This window comes from Muntiacus reevesi, chromosome 3, assembly GCF_963930625.1.
Source record: "Muntiacus reevesi chromosome 3, mMunRee1.1, whole genome shotgun sequence".
NCBI classification, from domain to species: Eukaryota; Metazoa; Chordata; class Mammalia; order Artiodactyla; family Cervidae; genus Muntiacus; species Muntiacus reevesi.
In genome coordinates, this window is record NC_089251.1 from 258,342,422 (window position 1) to 258,365,257 (window position 22,836).

Below are 22,836 nucleotides of genomic sequence, written 5' to 3' on the forward strand. Positions count from 1 at the left end.
CCTGGGGATTCTCAATCCCTTTGCTGGATCCTCAGGTTGGGAAACCTGTTATGGGCCCTAGAACTTTTACAACAGTGTGAGAACTTCTTTTTTATAATTGTTCTCCAGCTTTCAGGTTGTCTGCTCAGTGGCCCTATGGTGGGACTAACACACCACACCTCCCAGGTCTCCTAAACCAGAGCCCCTGTCCCTGCGGTAGACCACTGCTGACCCATGCCTCCACAGGAGACACTTAAGCACTCAAAGGCAGGTCTGGCTCCATCTCATATGGGGTCCCTGGATCCTAGTGTGCACAAGTTCTGTTTCAGCCCTCTGAGCATCTCTAGCAGGTATGGAGTTTAATTCCAAAGACAATTTTGCCCCTCCTATCACCTTGTTTGGGCTTCCCTTTTGCCCTTGGACATGGGATATCTTTTTTTGGTGGGATCTAACAATCTCCTGTTGATGGCTATTCGGCAGTTAGTTGCAATTTTGGAGTTCTCACAGAAGATGAACACATGTACTATGACTCTGCCATCTTGAATTGTAACTACCTGCTACATCCAAATAAACCCATTGTGCTGGTAAAATAACTGGCTACTTTATTTTTGGAGTTGACATTATTTGGTAATTAGGAGAGGGAGACAGAGAAGACCCCAACGATCCCTAGGCTGGTGGGCAAACAAATGCTAGTACACACAAAATTCCTTGACTGCTGTGCTTTCTGACTCATTCTGGAGTCTGAGGGTCTCTCCTGCATCTGAGTTTCCTTCTCTGCATTTTGGGCTCTCCAGCTTTATTAGATATCTATTTGTACGAACCTTCTTGGTAAACCACTTATCCTGTTCAGTAGGGGGAAAGTGTGACTTTGTGTTTTAGAACAGATGTTGGAAAACAGGACCCATCATAATTAAGCTTTTATAGGGAATCCAAAGGCAGGATAGCTTCCACCTAGTCCTCAGACCAGGATCTTGTGCTTTTCTGGAAAAATGGATGAGTTTTTGGATACTTTGGACTCATAATGGCCATTCTTGGGAATCTTTGTTTTATGTAAGATTTATAAGGGCAACCCTAAAGGAGAGGATCCAAAAACTCTCAGAGACAATGGAATACATTCTTTAATTGGTACACAGAAGCTTCTAAGATAAAATGACTTACAGCATGCAAATAAAATGTCTTTAGTAAAAGACTTTGCTTATCTGAGCAAGTAAATTTAACTCGCTGAGTTTCCCAGAAATACAACTTGGGTCCAACTATTCCTTTGAGTTTTCTACCTGAAATATGGCTGATATTACATTTTTAAAAACCTGTAAGATATATGTGTCTATCTGTATATCATACATGTCTACATGTGTATATCTTAAATATATAATATTTTTCTACCCCTAGGTGGCATCATCAAAATTGGTTTGTAAAGAATACTATGTAATTGGCCCAAAAGAAATGGTGGCCCTGTGATAAAGAATCAGGCTTGCAATGCAGAACACCCAAGTTCTATACCTGGGTAGGGAAGATCCTCTGGAGAAGGGAATGGCCACCCACTCCAATATTCTTGCCTAAAAAATTCCACGGATGGAGGAGCCTGGCATCCATGGAATCACAGAGTCAGACACAACTAAATTACTGACACTTGCAAAGAAATATTACGTGTTTATATAAATCAAGTATACTATCAGAAATATAGACACTAGTCCAATTTTTTTTTTGAGTTCATGTGACCTGAAGTAATCTTTGAGAAGTAAAAGCTAGTTTAAATTTGTTGGCTTAATAAAAAAGGCATATCTTTACAGTTATCAATATTGAATATAATGTAAACATACAACCTTTCCTACTTGGGTTTACTGATAAAATTAAGTCAAGCTATATCTGTTGCAGAATTTGCCAACAAGAAAAACAATTTAAGATGATGGCTAAATATTTAATGTCTAACCCAAGCATAATCAGTAAAAGCAAGTGTTTTTAACAATTATAAATAAAATAAAAGTTTATATTGTACTATATAAACTCTTGTACTATGCTGTGCTAAAGAGCCTCTCGATGAAAGTGAAAGAGGAGAGTGAAAAAGTTGGTTTAAAGCTCAACATTCAGAAATGTAAGATCATGGCATCCGGTCCCATCACTTCATGGGAAATAGATGAGGAAACAGTGGCTGACTTTATTTTTGGGGGCTTCAAAACCACTGCAGATGGTGGTTGCATCCATGAAATTAAAAGATGCTTATTCCTTGGGAGGAAAGTTATGACCAACCTAAACAGCATATTAAAAAGCAGAGACATTACTTTGCCAACAAAGATCTGTCTCGTCAAGGCTATGGTTTTTCCAGTAGTCATGTATGGATGTGAGAGTTGGACTATAAAGAAAGCTAAGCAGAGAAGAATTGATGCTTTTGAAGTGTGGTGTTGGAGAAGACTCTTGAGAGTCCCTTGGACTGCAAGGAGATCCAACCAGTCCATCCTAAAGGAGATCAGTCCTGGGTGTTCATTGGAAGGACTGTTGTTGAAGCTCCAGTACTTTGGCCACTTGATGCGAAGAGCTGACTCATTGGAAAAGACCCTGATGCTGGGAAAGATTGAGGGCAGGAGGAGACAGGAAGAACAGAGGATGAGGTGGTTGGATGGCATCATTGACTCAATGGACATGAGTTTGTGTAAACTTGGGGAGTTGGTGATGGACAGGGAGCCCTGGTGTGCTTCAGTTCATGGGGTCACAAAGAGTTGGACACGACTGAGCGACTGAACTGAACTGAACTGATGCTGTGCTTAGTCGCGTCCAGCTCTTTGTGAGCCCATGGACCATAGTCCGCCAGGTTCATCTGTCCATAGGGATTTTCCATGCAAGAATTCTGGAGTGGGTTTCTATGCCTTCCTCCAGGGAATCTTCCCAAATTGGGGATCGAACCCAGGTCTCCCACATTCCACGTGGAGCCTTGACCATCTAAGCCACAAGGGAGTAGCCTATCCCTTCTCAAAGGAATCTTCCTGACCCAGGAATTGAACTGAGGTCTCCTGCATGGCAGGCAGATTCTTTACCAGCTGAGCTACCAGGGAATCCTGGTTTATATTAAGTTAAACTAAATACTGGATATTCACTGAATATCTAAATTAGTTCCAAAGAGTATGGTATACTGAAATACTGAGTGTTGAACATAAGCTGTTGAGTTTTGATTTTTTAACTTTTGCAGAAATGAGGGTTATCTGGGGCTTCTAATATGCATGTTTATGCCTCATTGAAAAAGCATTATTATGAGGGAGAATATATTTCTAACTCTCTTTAATGTATTTATAATTTCTCTAATCTCTGCAGTATCCTGATATACGAGAGAGAATTCACTGTTGCCTGCTTCCTAGTTTTCACTAGAAAGAAAAAGTTACAAATAATTTAAAAGTTTGGAAAAGAGCTCAGATTCCAAAACAGACCAAAGAGAAAGTGTTAAAACACAGAGTAATAAGCATAAATTAACTCCATGCAAATTGTATAAACTGATGATGAGAGAATTCAAGGACACTAGCCAATGCCCCTTTGAAAAATAAAGAACAGTGACACTCCCACTTTTCTACTGTGAGAAGATTTATTATAACTTCTTATTTTTCAAACTGTGTTCACATTCTATTGGTGAATTACGCTATATATATTATCTGTATTTGTCTATGTAGATGAATTGATAATATACCAGTATCTAAAAATTTATCTATAATTTATAAACAGAGTTGGTATAAATTTGCCTATTATCTATATATAAATAAAACAGTTTTATAAGGTGCAAAACAGACTACACATGTGTCATACTGAAAATAGGAAATACATATCAATTTATTAAACTTTTATTTTTGTTCCATATATGGCTTTACATATGTAAGTACATATGAAAGTGAAAGTTGCTCATCGTGTCCAGCTCTTTGTGACCCAATGAACTGTCACCTGCCAGGCTACTTTGTCAAAGGACTTCTCCAGGCAAGAATACTGGAGTGGGTAGTCCTTCCTTCTCCACGGGATCTTCACAACCCAGGGATCAAACCCAAGTCTCCCACATTGCAGGTGGATTCTTTACCATCTAAGGCACCAGGGAAGCCCAGGAATACTGGACTAGGTAGTTTATCCCTTCTTCAGGGGTTTTCATGATCCAAGAATTGAACTAGGGTCTCCTGCATTACTGGCATATTTTTTTTTTTTTTTTTAACCAGTTGAGCTACCAGGGAAGTCCTGTGAGTATATATACACCTGCACACGTGTGTGTGTGTGTGTGTGTGTGTGTGTATACACATTATACACTATATTTCTTACTAAGGAATGACTCAGCATGATTGAAAGTCACTGCTCTTATACTACAATGAACTGAGACACAAAATGCTTTGTGCAGTCAGTTGAAAAGATCAGTACAAAAACAATCACCCTTTCACACTGCCCTGTTCACACTCACTGGTAACTCCTCAAGGTCGAACTGTAATAATTGTTTAATATGCTCATACTTTGCTAACTTTCCAGATTTGCAGCCAGGCAGCAACCCTGTTTTAAAACAAATTCTCCCATTTCTTACAACTACTTGCAAGACTGGGAATTCTGGTAGTCATTTCCCAGATATTTATAGATCTACCATCAATTTAGAAGTTGTTTTCCCATCTTTCAAATCTGTATTCTCTCTACTCCACTTAAAACAACACTCTTTGGCAGTATTATGAAGATCCTGTTGCCCCAATCTGTTCATTCATTACAGTCAAGCATAGCAATGCCAGGGAAAACCTGTAGACATAGTAAGACAGTGAATCTTACGCTGTAATTTCCAAAAGTGTAGTGATTATTTTAACTATATCATGTAGAAAGAATTTATATTAATTTAATGTAGTGCATAAGCAATAATTCTTTTCTCCAAGTAAATCTGTAATTATTCTGTAACAACTACCTTGTCTCATTTCTTTTCTAGAAAAGCTGTGCATGTTTTTGAAATTGAAAAAGTAATATTTGAACTAATAAAGTTGAAATTTTCAGCAAGAAGAGAAAGAAAAATAAATAAATACAAGACTGATTTGTAAAAGAGCTAAGGTTTTTGGTTTATTTTTGTTGCTTGTTTTTATAAAACTGCTGCTGCTGCTGTTGCTAAGTCACTTCAGTTGTGTCCGACTCTGCGTGACCCCATAGACCACAGCCCACCGGGCTCCCCCGTCCTTGGGATTCTCCAGGCAAGAACACTGGAGTGGGTTGCCATTTCCTTCTCCAGTGCATGAAAGTGAAACGTGAAAGTGAAGTCGGTCAGTCATGTCCAACTCTTAGTGACCCCATGGACTGCAGTCTACCAGGCTCCTCCATCCATGGGATTTTCAAGGCAAGAGTACGGGAGTGGGCTGCCATTGCCTTCTCCGTTTTATGAAACTACCAGAAATGATAATGATGAAAGAAAACTACTGTGTATGAAAAGTTAGAACCAGACATGGAACAATAGACTGGCTCAAAATTGGGAAATGACTATGTCAAGGCTGTATATTGTCACCCTACTTATTTAACTTATATGCAGAGTACATCATGTGAAATGCCAGGCTGGGTGAAGCATAAGCTGGAATCAACATTTCCAGGAGAATTAGTAACCTCAGATTTGCATATGATACCACCTTTATGGCAGAAAGTGAATTGGAACTAAGGAGCCTCTTGATGAAAGTGAGAGAGGAGAGTGAAAAAGTTGGCTTAAAACTCAACATTCAAAAAACAAAGACCATGGCATCAAGTCCCATCATTTCATGGCAAATAGGTGGGGAAACAATGGAACCAGTGAGACACTGTATTTTATTGGGTTCCAAAATCATTGCAGATAGTGACTACAGCCATGAAAAGATGTTTGTCCCTTGAAAGAAAAGCTATGACCAACCTAGACAGCATGTTAAAAAGCAGAGACATGACTTCACTGACAAAGGTCCATCTAGTCAAAGCTATAGTTTTACCAGTAGTAGTATGGATGTGAGAGTTGGCCCATAGAAAAGGTTGAGCTCCAAAGAATTAATACTTTTGAACTGTGGTGTTGGAGAAGACTCCTGAGTATCCCTTGGACTGCAAGAGATCAAACCAGTCAATCCTAAAGGAAATCAGTCCTGAATATTCATTGGAAGGACAGATGCTGAAGTTGAAGCTCCAATACTGTGAGTACCTGATGGGAAAAACATTAGACTCATTAGAAACTCATTAGAAAAGATCCTGATGCTGGGAAAGATTGAAGGCAGGAGGAGAAGGGGACAAGAGGTTAAGATGGTTCGATGGCATAACCAACTAAATGAACATGAGTTTGAAGAAGCTCCAGGAGATGGTGAAGGATGGGGAAGCCCGGCATGCTTCATGGGGTCACAAAGAGTTGGACATGACTGAAGAAAAGTCATGACCAACCTAGACAGCATATTAAAAAGCAGAGACATTACTTTGCCAACAAAGGTCCATCTAGTCAAAGCTATGGTTTTTCCAGTAGTCATGTAGGGATGTAGCTGGATGTAGTTGGACCATAAAGAAAGCTGAGCACTGACAAATTGATGCTTTTGAATTGTTTTGCTGGAGAAGACTCTTGAGAGTCCCTTGGACTCCAAGGAGATCAGATCATTCAATCCTAAAGGAAATCAGTCCTGAATATTCATCAGAAGGACAAATGCTGAACCTGAAGCTCCGATATTATGGCCACCTGATGCAATGAACTGACTCATTGGAAAAGACCCTGATGCTGGGAAAGATTGAAGGTGGGAGGAGAAGTGAACGACAGAGGATGAGATGGTTAGATGGCATCACTGACTCAATGGACATGAGTTTGAGCAAACTCTGGGGTTGGTGAGGGACAGGGAAACCTGGTGTGCTGCAGTCCATGGGTTGCAAAGAGTCAGACACAACTGAGCTACTGAACTGAAATGAACTGAACTGAAGCTATTTATGGTTTCCTTGTGGGTAAGCATAAAAATCTGTGTATAACTGGGGATTGTTCCTGAGTTATAGGACAATGGCCCAAAAAGGAATCTTGAAGTGCAGCTTGTGGCTATACTGAACACTGTTAAAAAAAATAAAATCAGTGCATTGAAAAGTACCCCGGGTAAATCTTATCTCTCCTCTGTAGGTTTTGTACATGCATTTCATTTTGTATATGCAAGAGCCCTTCAGGCTTTTGACTGAGTGAACTGCTAACATCAATAACATGACCAATCCCCCTTTTATAATCTGAGAGGAGGATACCAATAGAAATATGATAGACAGTTGGGATTGCATCAAACTAAAATTTCCAAATATAGTTTATTTTCTAATATAAGGGTTGCTAACTGTTGAATATAATGAGTGAGGCCTCAAAAGATCTTCACAATCCAGTTTCTTTTCATAGAATATTCTGAATGAAAGGTTAGGCATTAACCTCTTTCCTATACCTTTTATGATCTCAGTTTCAGATTTCCTGTGAGCAGATGCTTGAAAAATAATACATATGCACACCCACACACCTTTCTCTTCTGTATAGCATATAGTAATACACAGGAAATTTGGCCCCCAATCTGAATATTTTTCATGCATACTACTTTATAATATATACTATGAATTGTGCTTCGAGTGATAATTTACTTTTTGAATTAGTAGTTGCAATATGAGGTGAAATTAGGCCACCTCCCTACAAACATCACTTTTTGATGACTTACATCAAGAGTTTTTAGGAGGATCTGGAACTTAGTCATTCAGAATATCCTTCATGCTGCAAGATGTATATAGTTGTATTGAAAAATACTGACCCTAAATCCAATTTTTAGGATTCTATTCTTAAGCAGATAGTCTTGATTCAAAATACTAATCCCCAAAATATCTGCCTTCCTCTCACAGTTAACACAGTATTGTATAATAAAAGTAAATAATAAAAAGTCTGATCCACTTTTCTTTGTGGTTGAATATATTTTACAACTTTTGAACCCTTTCTTAAGCAAAGGAAAAGTCATTCCTTTAAATGCCAATGAACTCAATGACTCAGCACACAGGAAGAGAGAGATCTAAGTTAGAGAGAACTAAAATAATTACAACAGAAAAAATAGTTTACCCGAAGCTCCCCACCAAGTTTGAGTAAGTTCTAAGGGAGCAGAAGATCATTCCTTGGAAGGCCTATTCAAGTTCAAACTATGCTTAGACAACTCAGATGCTACCATAAAACCCTGTCACATGATAAATCCTGTGATCTTGCTACCCATGGAAATAGAGCCCCTGGAGCATGCTGTATAGAAACCACAGATATGATCTATTCCAATTGCCCCAACTAGGAAATGAGCTTCTCCAGATGCCAAAGAACAATGGTTCAACTGATGGAGCAGTTTTATGAGAGAGGAAAAGTCATTCCTCAGGGACTTATGCAACAAAAAGTGGAGCTGTTACCCATCATCTGAGCCTTAGGGCTGGGGACAGGGAAGATTTTAAATGTTTATACAGATTCTCAGTATGACTATGTCACCCTACACACATACAGGGCAATTTGGAAGAAAAGAGGTATGTTTACTGCAGAGAAATAACAGGTATATCATGTGTTAAGCTTACTGAAGCTCTTAGATGCAGTATAGCAAAACACGTCGGTAGTGATTCATTGTACCATTCATTCTCAAAAGGGGAATGCAAAGCTATCAAAGGGAAACAGCAAGGTGGAAGCAACTGCTAAAAAGTAGCCCTGGAACTAGTCAGCAACTTCAAAGGTTAGATCCATTCAATTATTAACCAATCTTCACAAAAGAATAATTAGACAAATACCCAAAACGGAGCTTTAATAAAGACCTAATACTTAGGTCATATGTCTTAAATTATCTGGTAGCCTTTGTTTTCAAAAGGTTAGACGAATGGTGGTCGCTTAGTGGTAATAACAGGTAGAACGTAGCCTTGTGACAATCAAACATATCTAAAAGTAGTTGAGGGGGGAGGTTCTGTTTCTCTACCAGAGGTTATAAGGGAAAGTGGAAAGTGAAAGTGAAGTCGCTCAGTCTGTCCGACTCTTTGCGACCCCAGGAACTGTAGCCTACCAGGCTCCTCCGTTCACGGAATTTTCCAAGCAAAAATACTGGAGAGTGGGTTGCCATATTCTTCTCCATTATAAGGATGCCCCAAATCAGCAGAATGCAGTTACAGAAGACAGATTTTGCTCCATCAGCACCCCTCAAGATTGAGGAGCAGGAAAAAAGACAGAGGAAGGGTTTTTCACGAGCACAGGCCATTAACAATTCCTAGGAAATAAAAATAAAACCTGGTAATAAAATAAAAGGCAATAAAATCTAACCGTCCCTCCCCCCCCTCTTTGGGCTTCACGCAGCTTGCTCACAAGGGGCCATGTGCAGAGGCCCCACACCTGGCACTTCAGACAGGATTCCTGGTGCAGCACCCCTGCAGTAACACCTCAGCTCAGCCGCGACCTCTGTGTGGAGGCATGGAGCACAGCACAGCCATTCAAAATGGCGGCGGTGCCCAGTGCCGAAACAACGCACCGGGCGTGGAGGTCAGGTGAGAACTCTGCTCACTCCTCTCCCTCCTGACAGAAATCCTGTAGAGAGCTCGCTCGTAGCCTTTGTGGGAGAGTGTGTCTCTCCATTTTTGATCTAAGAATAAAGCGTTCCTTCTGAATCAAATTCGTTCTCATTCTACTGGCTCAAGGCACACCAAGCAGGAGGTCCCTTGTTGGGGCCTGACTCAAAAGGGTCAATAACAATGACTCTCATTTGCTCTTGCACTTATACCATCACTATGTGAAGGAAATGCCTGGGCTAACAGCCTGATCTCTCCTGCGATGGATGAATCCTCCCTGGAATGGAAATAAATATATATGGAATGAGACATGTGGATGAAAGAGATGTCCGGAACGACCCTGGGTAAGGTAACCTGATCCAGCTGTGAGTATGAAAACTATTTCAACCAAAATCATCAGAGATGTCCAGCTGAGCTAAGACTAGATCAGTAGACTCCTGGCCTATCAGCAGAAGCACTAAAAATGTCTCTTTAATGCTGCATGCCACTAAGATATTGAGGTGATTTGTTAAGAAGCAAAAGCTAATGGATCCAGCAACATTTAATGAACAAAATTAGTGGAGTAACATCTACAACATTCTCATGGGAATAAAAAATTTACAACCAGGTTCTCTGTCTCTTACATTAAATCACTACAAAAACTTCCTTGAACATGCAATAACAAAGGGAATATTATTAATATGAGGCTTCTAAGAAAAGACAAAAGAAATATTTCTTGCCATTCAAATGAAACTTTGGAAATTTTAAGAAAAATAAATGCCGCTGGTCATTTAATATATTTAATTAAATATCCTTGATTCTGAAACCAATTTGTGATAGAATGAAAGGACAAAATGCACACAATGACAACATGGAAACAATTCATCTAAAAGAGGGAAAGAAATAAGAAAAAAAAAATCCTAATGCTTGTCTCAATTATAGTAACTAAGAGTCAAAGCCAACAAAACTAGTTGTAGTGAACATTCAAGAATACAGAAGTAAACTCCAAGAAAGGGAGTACTAGTGGTGAGAATTCGGAGATGAAGCTAATTTTACTGTTATTGTAACTAGAATCTGATCGCTACTGTAAATAAAGAAAAAAGTAGATCTATAAAATTCTACTTCTAAAGTTATGTAAGCCATCTCTCTTGCCCTGTCTCACACTTTCTGAGCCTATATTTTACCCTAGCCTTTGCTATGACAACTAGTTTAATGCAGTTGTAACCAGATAGGGCCTTTTTCCTCAGCGTTACAACAATTTATTTCTTTTTCAGCACTTTCTCTGAAGTCTATGGTTGTGTTGTGATTTTTGTTAAACTAACAGATGGTGATTGCAGCCATGAAATTAAAAGATGCTTACTCCTTGGAAGGTAAGTTATGACCAACCTAGACAGCATATTAAAAAGCAGAGACATACTTTGTCAACAAAGATCCATCTAGTCAAGTCTATGGTTTTACCAGTAGGCATGTATGGATGTGACAGTTGGACTATAAAGAAAGCTGAGCACTGAAGAATTGATGCTTTTGAACTGTGGTGTTGGAGAAGACTCTTGAGAGTCCGTTGGACTGCAAGGAGATCCAACCAGTCCATCCTAAAGGAGATCAGTTCTGGGTGTTCATTGGAAGGACTGATGTTGAAGCTAAAACTCCAGTTCTTTGGTCACCTGATGTGAAGATCTGACTCATCTGAAAAGACCCTGATGCTGGGAAAGATTGAAGGCAGGAGGATAAGGGGATGACGGAGGATGAGGTGGTTGGATGGCATCAGCAACACAATGGACATGGGTTTGGGTGGACTCTGGCAGTTGGTGATGGACAGGGAGGCCTGGCGTGCTGCAGTTCATGGAGTTGCAAAGAGTCGGACATGACTGAGCGACTGAACTGAAATGAAATGAACATTTATTAAGTATAACACTGAGTGGTCGGTGGTTGGTGAGCCAATTTTCAGCAAAAGGCTGCAAGAAAAAGTGAAATGTGCTATTGTTATTTAGTTACTATGTCACCTGTGACTCATTTGCAACCTTGCGGACTGTAGCCTGCCAGGTTTCTCTGCCCATGGGGTTTCCCAAGCAAGAATACTGTAGTGTATTGCCATTTCCTTCTCCAAGGAATCTTCTCAACCCAGGGACTGAATCCATCTCTCCCTCATTGGCAGGCAGATTGTTTACCACTGACCCATCAAGGAAGTCCAAAAAGTGAAATAGAGAAGTTTACTACTCACAGATCCTGGAGGAGGTTCATGGCCTCAAGGAACCACACAGAAAGTCAAGGCAGTGTGTAGGCAGTGCTAGCAGCAGGATCTAGGGTGCACACATTTATTAGGATCCTTGGTGGAGTGCTTTGCAGCTTCCTGGTTAAGAGTGAATTGGTTAATTCAAATCCCCCCAAAATGTGTGTGTGTGTGTGAGCTCAGGGAGAGTCTCTCTAAGGAGTTCACAAGGGCAAGGAGTCGGGTGGTAGAACAGACTGTATCAGTTGCACTGGGGCATCACATCAGTACTTACATTTACTTGCGGCTCTCCCGGGTATTACCTAGGGCTGTCTAGTGTCAAACCAAGGCCCCTTCATGCCTCTTGGCCACACAGTGTATGCCAAGGCACTGATACTGTGGAGTAGTTTAACTAAATTCTCAACAGGTTGGGACTCCTGAGAAAAGTCACAAGATCTCACTCATTGAAAATTTGGAAGTGTTCAAGAGTCAACACACCAAGAAGCAACTGCTTTAACAATGGGGTTAATATCTTCAGAACTCCCTAGAGGTATTCAACATCATTGCCCATAACTGTGTATATTCTTCCCTTCATTCCTTGCTTCACTCTTCCCAAACCCCAACTCATGACCCATAGGATAATTCCCCAAACAAACTTGCACAGGAAACCCTTGTCTTACATGCCACTTTCTGATGGGAATCTAGGTTTAAAAATCAAAAGATAAGGTATAAAACAAAATATGAATATGAAAATTTTGTGATTATAGAGGGAAAAAATGTCACAGTTGCAGTTTATACTACTTTGGTTTGTAACCTACTTTCATAATTGAAAAAAAATGCTAAATTTAAGATCAAGGTTAAGAAAAACTAAAAGCATCATTTTACTTCCATTCAATTTCATGAACTCATTGAATTTCATTAAGTTAAAACTCCTGGTATAATAACTATTTGATTTTCATAGCAAACAAACTCATGAGTTGATATAAACCTTATTCCTATAAAAGAATTTACATTGCTCATTCTAAGGCAGTTTTTAAACTGTACATAATTTTTAAAGAAGTCTGGTTCATCTTTTTAATATCATTGATGTCACTGATCATATATATAAAGTGCATATAAGTATTTTCTTAAGAATATACAACTTAAACATTCACACAAAACAAGTTTTGTTGTTCATTATTTACAGAGGGGGAGAAAGTAGCAAAAAGAATTCAACACTTGCCTAAGATGACTTGTCTAGTAAATGCAGGAGGTAGGCAAAGAGCTAGGTTAACAAAAAGACTTCTTGCTATAAGTGTGTATGGTAGGCTATGGAGTTTTCATATCAGATATGGTGTCCTAGAAAACCCTCTTAACTATATATGCTTTTTGAATTTAATTTGCAAATTGAAGATGATATAATCCTTTTACAAAATAGTGTTGTGAAGATTAAATGAAAAAAAAATCATTTATCAGAGTATTTTTACTTATGACATTTCTGAGAGTATAGTGGTGGTCACTGTTTTAAAGAAAATAGTTTATTGGTGAGATCAGAAGCAGCTGGAGGGCAGGGATTTGTATAAACACTGAATATGGGAAATGTGAATAGCTCATCAAATATTAAGAGCTAGACATAGTTGCCTAGCCAAAGGAAACTATCTCCACCATCTTCCCAAAGAACAAAAGTAACCTAAGGAGTGTCCTTACTGAAGAAAGTTAAATACTCCGTCCCTTCAAATAGAGAGAGTAATGGGAAAAACTGACTGACAATGTAGCTGAGTTTTCCCACATTCATCAGTCAGAAAAGTTGTTCCTCTCTAAAAATAAAGAAGCCCTGAATGAAATATTCTTCACACATTAGAAAAATGCAGAAGTGGGAAACACAGAATATGATTACACCATCTATTAAAAGGTGGGGATTTTTAAGTCACTTCACATCTGTAAGAATCAAATCAGCATTACAAAGTGAAGTAAAACATACTAATATATATTAAATGGTCAAGTGAATCAGGAAATGAGATAGAAAGGAAAGGACTGCTAGGATATTTGTATCATAAACCAAAATCAAATGAAAATTTAAGTTTATTATGTCAATCTAGTCATATATAAAAGAGGAAGACAGCAAGGACTTAAAGAAAGAAGTAAACTTAACCTGCAGAGGACTTGTGAACTATTAATGTGATGGTGAGCTCCTCAGTGATGGTAAATATCCTAACGGAGTTATGATTTCATTGTAGTCTGTGTAAGGGGGCACTTTTTAGTATGCAAGAGAAATTAGAAAATATAGAATCTGTGCAATCCAGTTAGTGGAGTCAGGATTTATACTTGAGATTACCAATGTCACAAACCTAGCCTATGATAATTTCAACACAAGAGCCAGATCAGATAAACAGCAAAGTTCAGGTGATTCAAAATCAGAGAAATATAAAGAATGGTTCCTTTTCATGAGTAGAATTTTAACCTTATTTTCATGGAATAGGGATGTGTGTAAGAGTTAAATTGGTATTCTTTGTAAGATAGCACAAGGAGAAGAAAACAAGCAGCTCTTACACTAAATAACACTACTTTTATATTTTAAAATCAAAGAACTTCAGGTTTGGAAATGTCTTTAAAGGGCATTTTCAATTCTTGCATTATGCAGGATTGACTCCAAGTTAAAAGAAAATCATTGTGAATTGAAGTCTAGAGAAGGCAAGAAATGACTTTTTAAAAATAAAAACCTTTGGCTACATTAAAATAGCTTTTGAGTTATTTTTATCTCCTGCCTAAGCTAAAGAACTTCCAGCATCAATAAATGTAAAGAATTACCATCTAACATTTTTACCACTGAATATGTGATGATAAATTTGCTTTTGATAAAATGTTAAGATATTTTCTTAGATATGCTCCATTCTTCATACAGTATATCTAATCACTTAAATAGCACTACATTCCCATCAATCCATGCCATAAAAAAAAAAAAGGATTATGTAAGCTGCTCTCTATAAAAGGTACATTCTACACAAATTTGTGTTTTTATACATAGGCAAAGTAAAATAAATGAACCTCAACTATATCTATGCAATTCATTTTCCTTAAAGAAAATATAAAGAAAATCTGAAATTTCTTAGAATATTATGCTATTAATTGTGATATAATAAATAATACATGCATTTTTTGTCCCTAGTTCCTAACACAGAGCTTTGAAATTCCTTGGGGTGTCTTATGTTTCTCATAATGGGCTGCTTTAGATCATACTTGAATTTATGCTAAGAAATGACTCATGGTGGACCCTTAGATAGTTTCAGTAGTTTTGAGGAAGAGGTTAGTCATGTCAGAAAGACCAAGCACTTGATTAGAGGGTGGAAACTTTTGTTTTTATTCCTCAGACTCTGAGGAGGAGTGGGACTAGAGATTAAGCTCAATCACAGGGTCAGAGATTTCATCAATCATTTCTATTTAATGAAATTCAAATAAAATCTCTGAATACTGAAGTTCGGTACATTCTGGGTTGCTGAACACATTGATATGCTGAGAGTGGCATTCCTGGATTCAACAACCAGAGAGGATGGAAGCTCTGTACCACCCTCCTCCCTTCAGACCTTGCCTTATTGATTTTTTCTATTTGGATGTTCCTGAGTGTATCTTATATAATAAAATTATAATCATAAGTGTAACAATTTTAGTGAGTTCATGGGAACCTAAGAATTTGTAGTCTATAGTAAGTGCAGTCTTGTTGGATGTTGTGTCCTTAACTTGCAGGATCTGACAAAAATTCCAAAGTAATTAGTGTTAGAATTGAATTGAATTGCAGAACATTCAGTTCAGTTCAGTTCAGTTGCAGAACATTCAGTTGATGTTAAACGACTAGTAGCGGTATGTATTCACTAATGTTAAATAATAAACTAATATTTTATTGTTGACAAACAAATATATGCCAGAGCTTAAAAATTAATTTTGTGAAAATAAAATTGCAGGTAAGAAAACTAGCTCTAAAAACGGTGTACCATAAAAATACAGAAATAATGACATTTTGATGGGTCAGAGGAAAGTTCAAAAAATATGAAAGAGCACAGTTTGCATTATAATTACAACTTCTGATTTGTATAGACTTTAAAAACCTTAAAAATAATCTTCTAATTAAACTTTCTGATATACATGAAAAGAAATTGCAGTTTAAATTATTTTAATTCAATTCAAAAAAATAATTATATGAATATTGCTATATAATGGTTTAATAATACCTATTTGAAGGTATCCCACTCTAGTATTCCTGCCTGGAGAATCCCCACACAGAGGCGCCTGGCAGGCTGGAGCCCATGGGGTCACAAAGAATCCGACACGATTGAGCAACTAAGCATAGCACCGCACAGCACATTTGAGGTTCTGCACACTAACTTTTACCAAAAATTTTATCTTTTAAAATTATTATATAATAATAGGTTAAAGAATAAATCAATATTGGTTTTATTTTATAAATTTGATCAATTAGCAATGATAAAATATTTTCCTTTTTATTAGTTATTGTTCTTTCAAAATTGCCTTTAATTTGAAATTTTGAAATTTTTAAAATATATTTAAATTTAAAATATTTTAAAATTATTATGTTAGGGTAACTGAAGGGTATTTAATTGATTTATCATGTCTCTTTAATACAAATATCATTAAATATATCTTAATGCTAATATTTACTATAAATATTTTTATATACCTTCCCATTTGCCAACTTACAGTTTACCATTACTGTTTTAATTATATCATGCTTAATCTTGGAATGTTTTAACTTCACATAGTTAACCCATCATATTTTTAGTTTGTAATACTTTTTAATTCTTATAATTTTTTATTCTATATTTAAGTTTTCACTAAAGGTGACTTCTACCTTCAAATTTCAATTAGTTTTATGTTTTATATGTATTTTAAATATATTTTATAAATATTCTATATTAAATAGTTAATCAATTGTAATACTTTTAGGGTCTGGCATAGCAGGGACATCATTCTATGGGTTTTCAAACTCTGTCTTCAATTTTGATACCTTCCAAATATTTCCTCTCTTGCTTTTATTTTCTTCAATCCACTCTCCCTACATTAGCTTTTTCATATTATTTCCCATTGTCAATATACTGTTTTCTTGCTGCAAATCTGTTTATAAACATGTGACCTTTCACACTGTTAGGAATGTTATCTTATAGAAAAAGAAATTTAGATCATTTAATTCCTCTGGGGAAAATGTAGTATCACCTATTGGCTCTACATTAGCTAAAGAATAAATATTCAAAGTGCTATGACTTAAAGTGGAATCTAAGGTCCTATACAAATGATCGTTCAAGTACTTCTCTGGAAAATATATTTAATTTTTGCACCCTATAACAGTAATGATACATATATTACTCCAAAATGTGCAGTGTTACTTCATGTTTTTTTGGACTAGATTTCCTTTGCCTAAAACGTCTCAGTTCAGTTCAGTTCATTCACTCAGTCATGTCCACCATGAACCGCAGCATGCCAGGCCTCCTTGTCCATCACCACCTCCCGGAGTTTGTCCTTCTCAAACTCATGTCCATTGAGTCAGTGATGCCATCCAACCATCTCATCCTCTGTTGTCCCCTTCTCCTCCTGCCTTCAATCTTTCCCAGCATCAGGGTCTTTTCAAATGAGTCAGTTCTTCGCATCAGGTGCCCAAAGTATTGGAGTTTCAGCTGCAACATCAGTCTTACCAATCAACATTCAGGATTGATTTCCTTTAAGGTGGACTGGTTGGATTTCCTTGCACTCCAAGGAACTCTCAAAGTCTTCTCCAACACCACATTTCAAAAGCACCATTTCTATTTCCAGTTTTTTTAAGGAATCTCCACACTGTTCTCCATAGTGGCTGTACTAGTTTGCATTCCCACCAACAGTGTAAGAGGGTTCCCTTTTCTCCACATCCTCTCCAGCATTTATTGCTTGTAGACTTTTGGATAGTAGCCATTCTGACTGGTGTGCAATGGTACCTCATTGTGGTTTTGATTTGCATCCCTCCCCCCAATGTTCATCGCAGCACTGTTTATAATAGCCAAGACATGGAAGCAATCTAGATGCCCATCAGCAGATGAATGGATAAGAAAGCTGTGGTACATATACACAATGGAATATTACTCATCCATTAAAAAGAATACATTTGAATGAGTTCTAATGAGACGGATGAAACTGGAGCCCATTATACAGAGTGAAGTAAGCCAGAAAGATAAACACCAATACAGTATACTAACGCATATATATGGAATTTAGAAAGATGGTAACGATAACCCTATATGCAAGACAGAAAAAGAGACACAGTTGTATAGAACAGACTTTTGGATTCTATGGGAGAAGGCGAGGGTGGGATGATCTGAGAGAATAGCATTGAAACATATATATTATCAAGTGTGAAACAGATCACCAGTCCAGGTTGGATGCATGAGACAAGTGCTCAGGACTGGTGCACTCGGATGACCCAGAGGGATGGGATGGGGAGGGAGGTGGGAGGGGGGTTCAGGATGGGGAATACATGTAAATCCATGGCTGATTCATGTCAATGTATGGCAAAAAACACTACAATATTGTAATGTAATTAGCCTCCAACTAATAAAAATAAATGGAAAAAAAAAAGCACATCAATTTTTCAGCATTCAGCTTTCTTTATAGTCCAACTCTCACATCTGTATATGACTACTGGATAAACCATAGCCTTGACTAGATGGACCTTTGTTGGCAAAGTAATGTCTCTGTTTTCTAATATGCTCTCGAGTTTGGTCATAACTTTTCTTCCAAGGAGTGTTTTTTTATTTCATGGCTGCAGTCACCATCTGCAGTGATTTTGGAGTCCCAAAAAATAAAGTCTGACACTGTTTCCACTGTTTTTCCATCTATATGCCATTAAGTGATGGGACTGGATGCCATGATCTTTGTTTTCTGAATGTTGAGATTTAAGTCAACTTTTTCACTCTTCTCTTTCACTTTCATCAAGAGGCTCTTTAGTTCTTCACTTTCTGCCATAAGGGAGGTGTCATCTGCATATCTGAGGTTATTGATATTTCCCCCAGCATTCTTGATTCCAGCTTGTGCGTCATACAGCCCAGAGTGTCTCATGATGTACACTTCATGTAAGTTAAATAAGCAGGGTGACAATATGCAGCCTTGACATACTCCTTTTCCTATTTGGAACCAGTCTTTTGTTCTATGTCCAGTTCTAACTGTTGCTTCCTGGCCTACATATAGGTTTCTCAAGAGGTGGGTCAGGTGATCTGGTATGCCCATCTCTTTCAGAATTTTCCACAGTTTATTGTGATCCACACAGTCATACTCAATAAAGCAGAAATAGATGCTTTTCTGGAACTCTCTTGCATTTTCAATGATCCATTGGATGTTGGCAATTTGATCTCTGGTTCCTCTGCCTTTTCTAAAACCAGCTTGAACATCTGGAAGTTCACGGTTCATGTATTGATGAAGCCTAGCTTGGGGAATTTTGAGCATTACTTTGCTAGCATGTGAGATAAGTGCAATTGTGCAGTAGTTTGAGTGTTCTTTGGCATTGCCTTTCTTTGGGATTGGAATGAAAACAGACCTTTCCCAGTCCTGTGGCCACTGCTGAGTTTTCCAAATTTGCTGGCATATTAAGTGCAGCACTTTCACAGCATCATCTTTCAGGATTTGAAATAGCTCAACAGAAATCCCATCACCTCCACTAGCTTTGTTCGTAGTGATGCTTCCTAAAGCCCACTTGATTTCACATTCCAGGATATCTGGCTCTAGGTGGGTGATCACACCATCATGATTATCTGCATCATGAAGAACTTGTTGTACAGTTCTTTTATGTATTCTTTCCACCTCTTTTTAATATCTCCTGCTTCTGTTAGGTCCATACCATTTCTGTCCTTTATTGAGCCCATCTTTGCATGAAATATTCCCTGGTATCTCTAAGTTTCTACTAAATGTTTACTATTTACCATTTATAGCTTTCTCTTCTGCTTGCAAATAGCTACTCATCTTTCAAATCAAACAATATATCACTCCTTTTGTTAAAAACAAGAGCATCAATTTATTAATCCCTAGTTAGAACTTTGTCCCTTTAAGAGATCAACTAAGGCTATAATAATTGAATATTTGTGATCAAAGAAATGCCTTATTTTTAATTCTAAATTCAAATTAGCTTTTGTTTAGTGATTTTATCATTTTTGTCAACTATAGCATGAATAAACATCTCTCTCCCCACTAAATTTTTTTTTTATTTTTTTTTTATTTTTCAGTGGGTTTTGTCATACATTGATATGAATCAGCCATAGAGTTACACGTATTCCCCACCCCGGTCCCCCCTCCCACCTCCCTCTCCACCTGATTCCTCTGGGTCTTCCCAGCCCACCAGGCCCGAGCACTTGACTCATGCATCCCACTTGGGCTGGTGGTCTGTTTCACCACAGATAATATACATGCTGCTCTTTCGAAACATCCCACCCTCCCCTTCTCCCACAGAGTTCAAAAGTCTGTTCTGTACTTCTGCGTCTCTTCTTCTGCCCTGCATATAGGACCATCGTTACCATCTTTCTAAATTCCGTATATATGTGTTAGTATACTGTAATGTTCTTTATCTTTCTGGCTTACTTCACTCTGTATAATGGGCTCCAGTTTCATCCATCTCAGCTCCCCACTAAATTTAACTTGGTTGCTGAAACAATATAATAGTCTGTATGGTAGATTTTTAAATTTATAACACATTAATATATTCTATTTATGTAACTGCCATTAGAATTAATAGATTTTTTCATTTTGATAGTTGTTTCTTTTTTCTTTTATTTTGTTATATTTTTGTGTCATTTGGCCATGTTTTTAGGCAAATCCCAGGAAATACTAAGTTAAGTTGGAAGTCTACGTGGGAAAAGCATTTAAAAATGCTACTTGATGAATTAATTCAGATACCCTTTGTTTCTCTCTCTTTTATGTTTAAAAATATGAGAATAATGAATGGATAAAAACTGTAGTTTAGCTCATGATTCCCAGACATTTACTATGACTTCCTTCATGTTTCTTTGATACTTAAGAATGGCACATTTAGATAAATTGCTCTATTTTAAACTCATCTCATCCATTTGACATATCCTTTATTCTTTGATATACAGACCTTGCTTATATCCTTAAATATTTTCTAAAATATATAACAAGATAAAGCTTGCAGTATTTTGCTTCAATTGTAATTATGAATGCATGCAATTTAGGATCTGTGTTATAAACATAATTAAATCACTTGAAAACTTCTCTCTAGATTCATGTCATGACTTGCATTTGCTTTTCCTTTCAAATTTAATGAGTTATTGTACAGAAAACCACAAGCTTAGAAAAATTATATACTAAGCCAAAGTTCATGGCTTATGAACTGATTTATTTTTTCCTTTCTCCAAACTACTCTATTTTACAATGATGATGTATCAAGAAACACAGCTACCTTGTCAATAAGAAAATACATAATAGGCTGACCTTTAGCTGGTGGAAGGCCAGAACTGAAATTCAACAGGTTACTTTTAATTAGTTAAGATGTCATTTTAAAATATCGTGAAACAAAGCCATGATTCTGCTAGATGTTTTGTTCAATTTAATTTGGAAAAAGCTAATAGGAGGCAATGCTGTCAAGTTTTAATAGCTTCTTGAGCCTGAGTGACAACACAACTTTTCATTATAAATAGGTCAAAATTAGCTCGTCACTCAGTGACAACACAAATAGACACCACAATCCCCAGCACATATATCAGAATGAAATCTGCAAAGGTAAGGAAAAAGGATTAATACTATAGATTCATTTCAGCTCCCTATCAACAGTTAACAAAACTGTCGAAAGTAGAATGCTATAAGCTAAAAAATGTATAAAGCAAAGTAATAAGCTATGTATTTCTATAAATTCTATTTAAATGAATGATTAATTGACACACTCAGAAAATGTAGAGATTATTTAGCTTATTCCACTGTGGGAGGGATCTTAATAAGTTTATAGTTATCAGTACTTTTTATCATATTATTATTAATATATTTTTATATTCCATCTTCTCCAGTCATACAACTGTGTCAGAGTCAGGAAAATGAATACATTCATTAAGATCCTGTGAAAATAGAAAGTTTACCACTTTGGGATTTGGCATTGATGATGAAACAGTTTTTTATTGCTATTGTAGTCTTTATTGTTATGACAGTTTGTACTGCTACAGCAATGTTTTTCTGCTGAATACCCACTTTTCCGCCATCTCTCTCCAAATTTCTCTTTGACTTAAGACCAAGAAGGAACAAATATGTCTTTATCTTACTGTTACTCAAAATTATCCTTCAAGCTCATTCTTAGTCAGCTTTGTTTTCTTCTAAGCAATATTTTTAGTAGTGACAATAAAACGTTATCAAGTAGCAAAAATAAACAATTGTAATCAAATGTGTATATATATTTATATATACATAAATATATGCACATACATTATATACACCTGTATGTAATAGTCCAAGAAAGCCAAAATAAAAATACATCAACATAGGCTCCATTCAGTTTTTAATTTTGCACCTGTAGGTATATTGCTTTATTTTCAGCTGCTTCTTGTGTGTGGTTTTTTTTTTGTTGTTGTTGTTTGTTTGTTTGTTTGTTTGTTTTTGAGTAGATCCATTTTATATTTTCTGAGGAAAACAGAGAGTTGATAAAAAGCAGTCATCCACAATAAAATCACTGTAAATATTTTGCTGTGTTTGTGTCAAGTATTTTAAACTTTCATTGTAATCTTTCAAAATTCCTTTGCTATCAATTTGCCTTCAACTGAGTGACATTATGGGTACATTCAGCTTTCCATAACCATTCATAGAGTTGAATTCACTTTGTTTGAGATTAAGGTGAACTACAGACCAAACAATATTGAGAGATGAAATATTTAAATTGCATTGATTTGAACATTTGCCAATAGCTTATCTCCATTGGTTTTACTTCTGCTTCAGGTTGATACCAGCTGTGTTTAATTAATAGACAATTACTGTGTTTTTGAATATACTATAAAAGAGATGCATACCCCATATAAAATGTTTAGGTGTTTCCTAAGAGTAATCCTAAGTTTTGATCATTCCTTAGCCAGTGGGAGGATTATTTCCAATTCTAATTACAGAAGTTCAATTATTTTTATTGAAGAAATAAGGCTCCTCTGTCCATGTGATTCTCCAGGCAAGAATACTGGAGTGGGTTGTCATGCCTG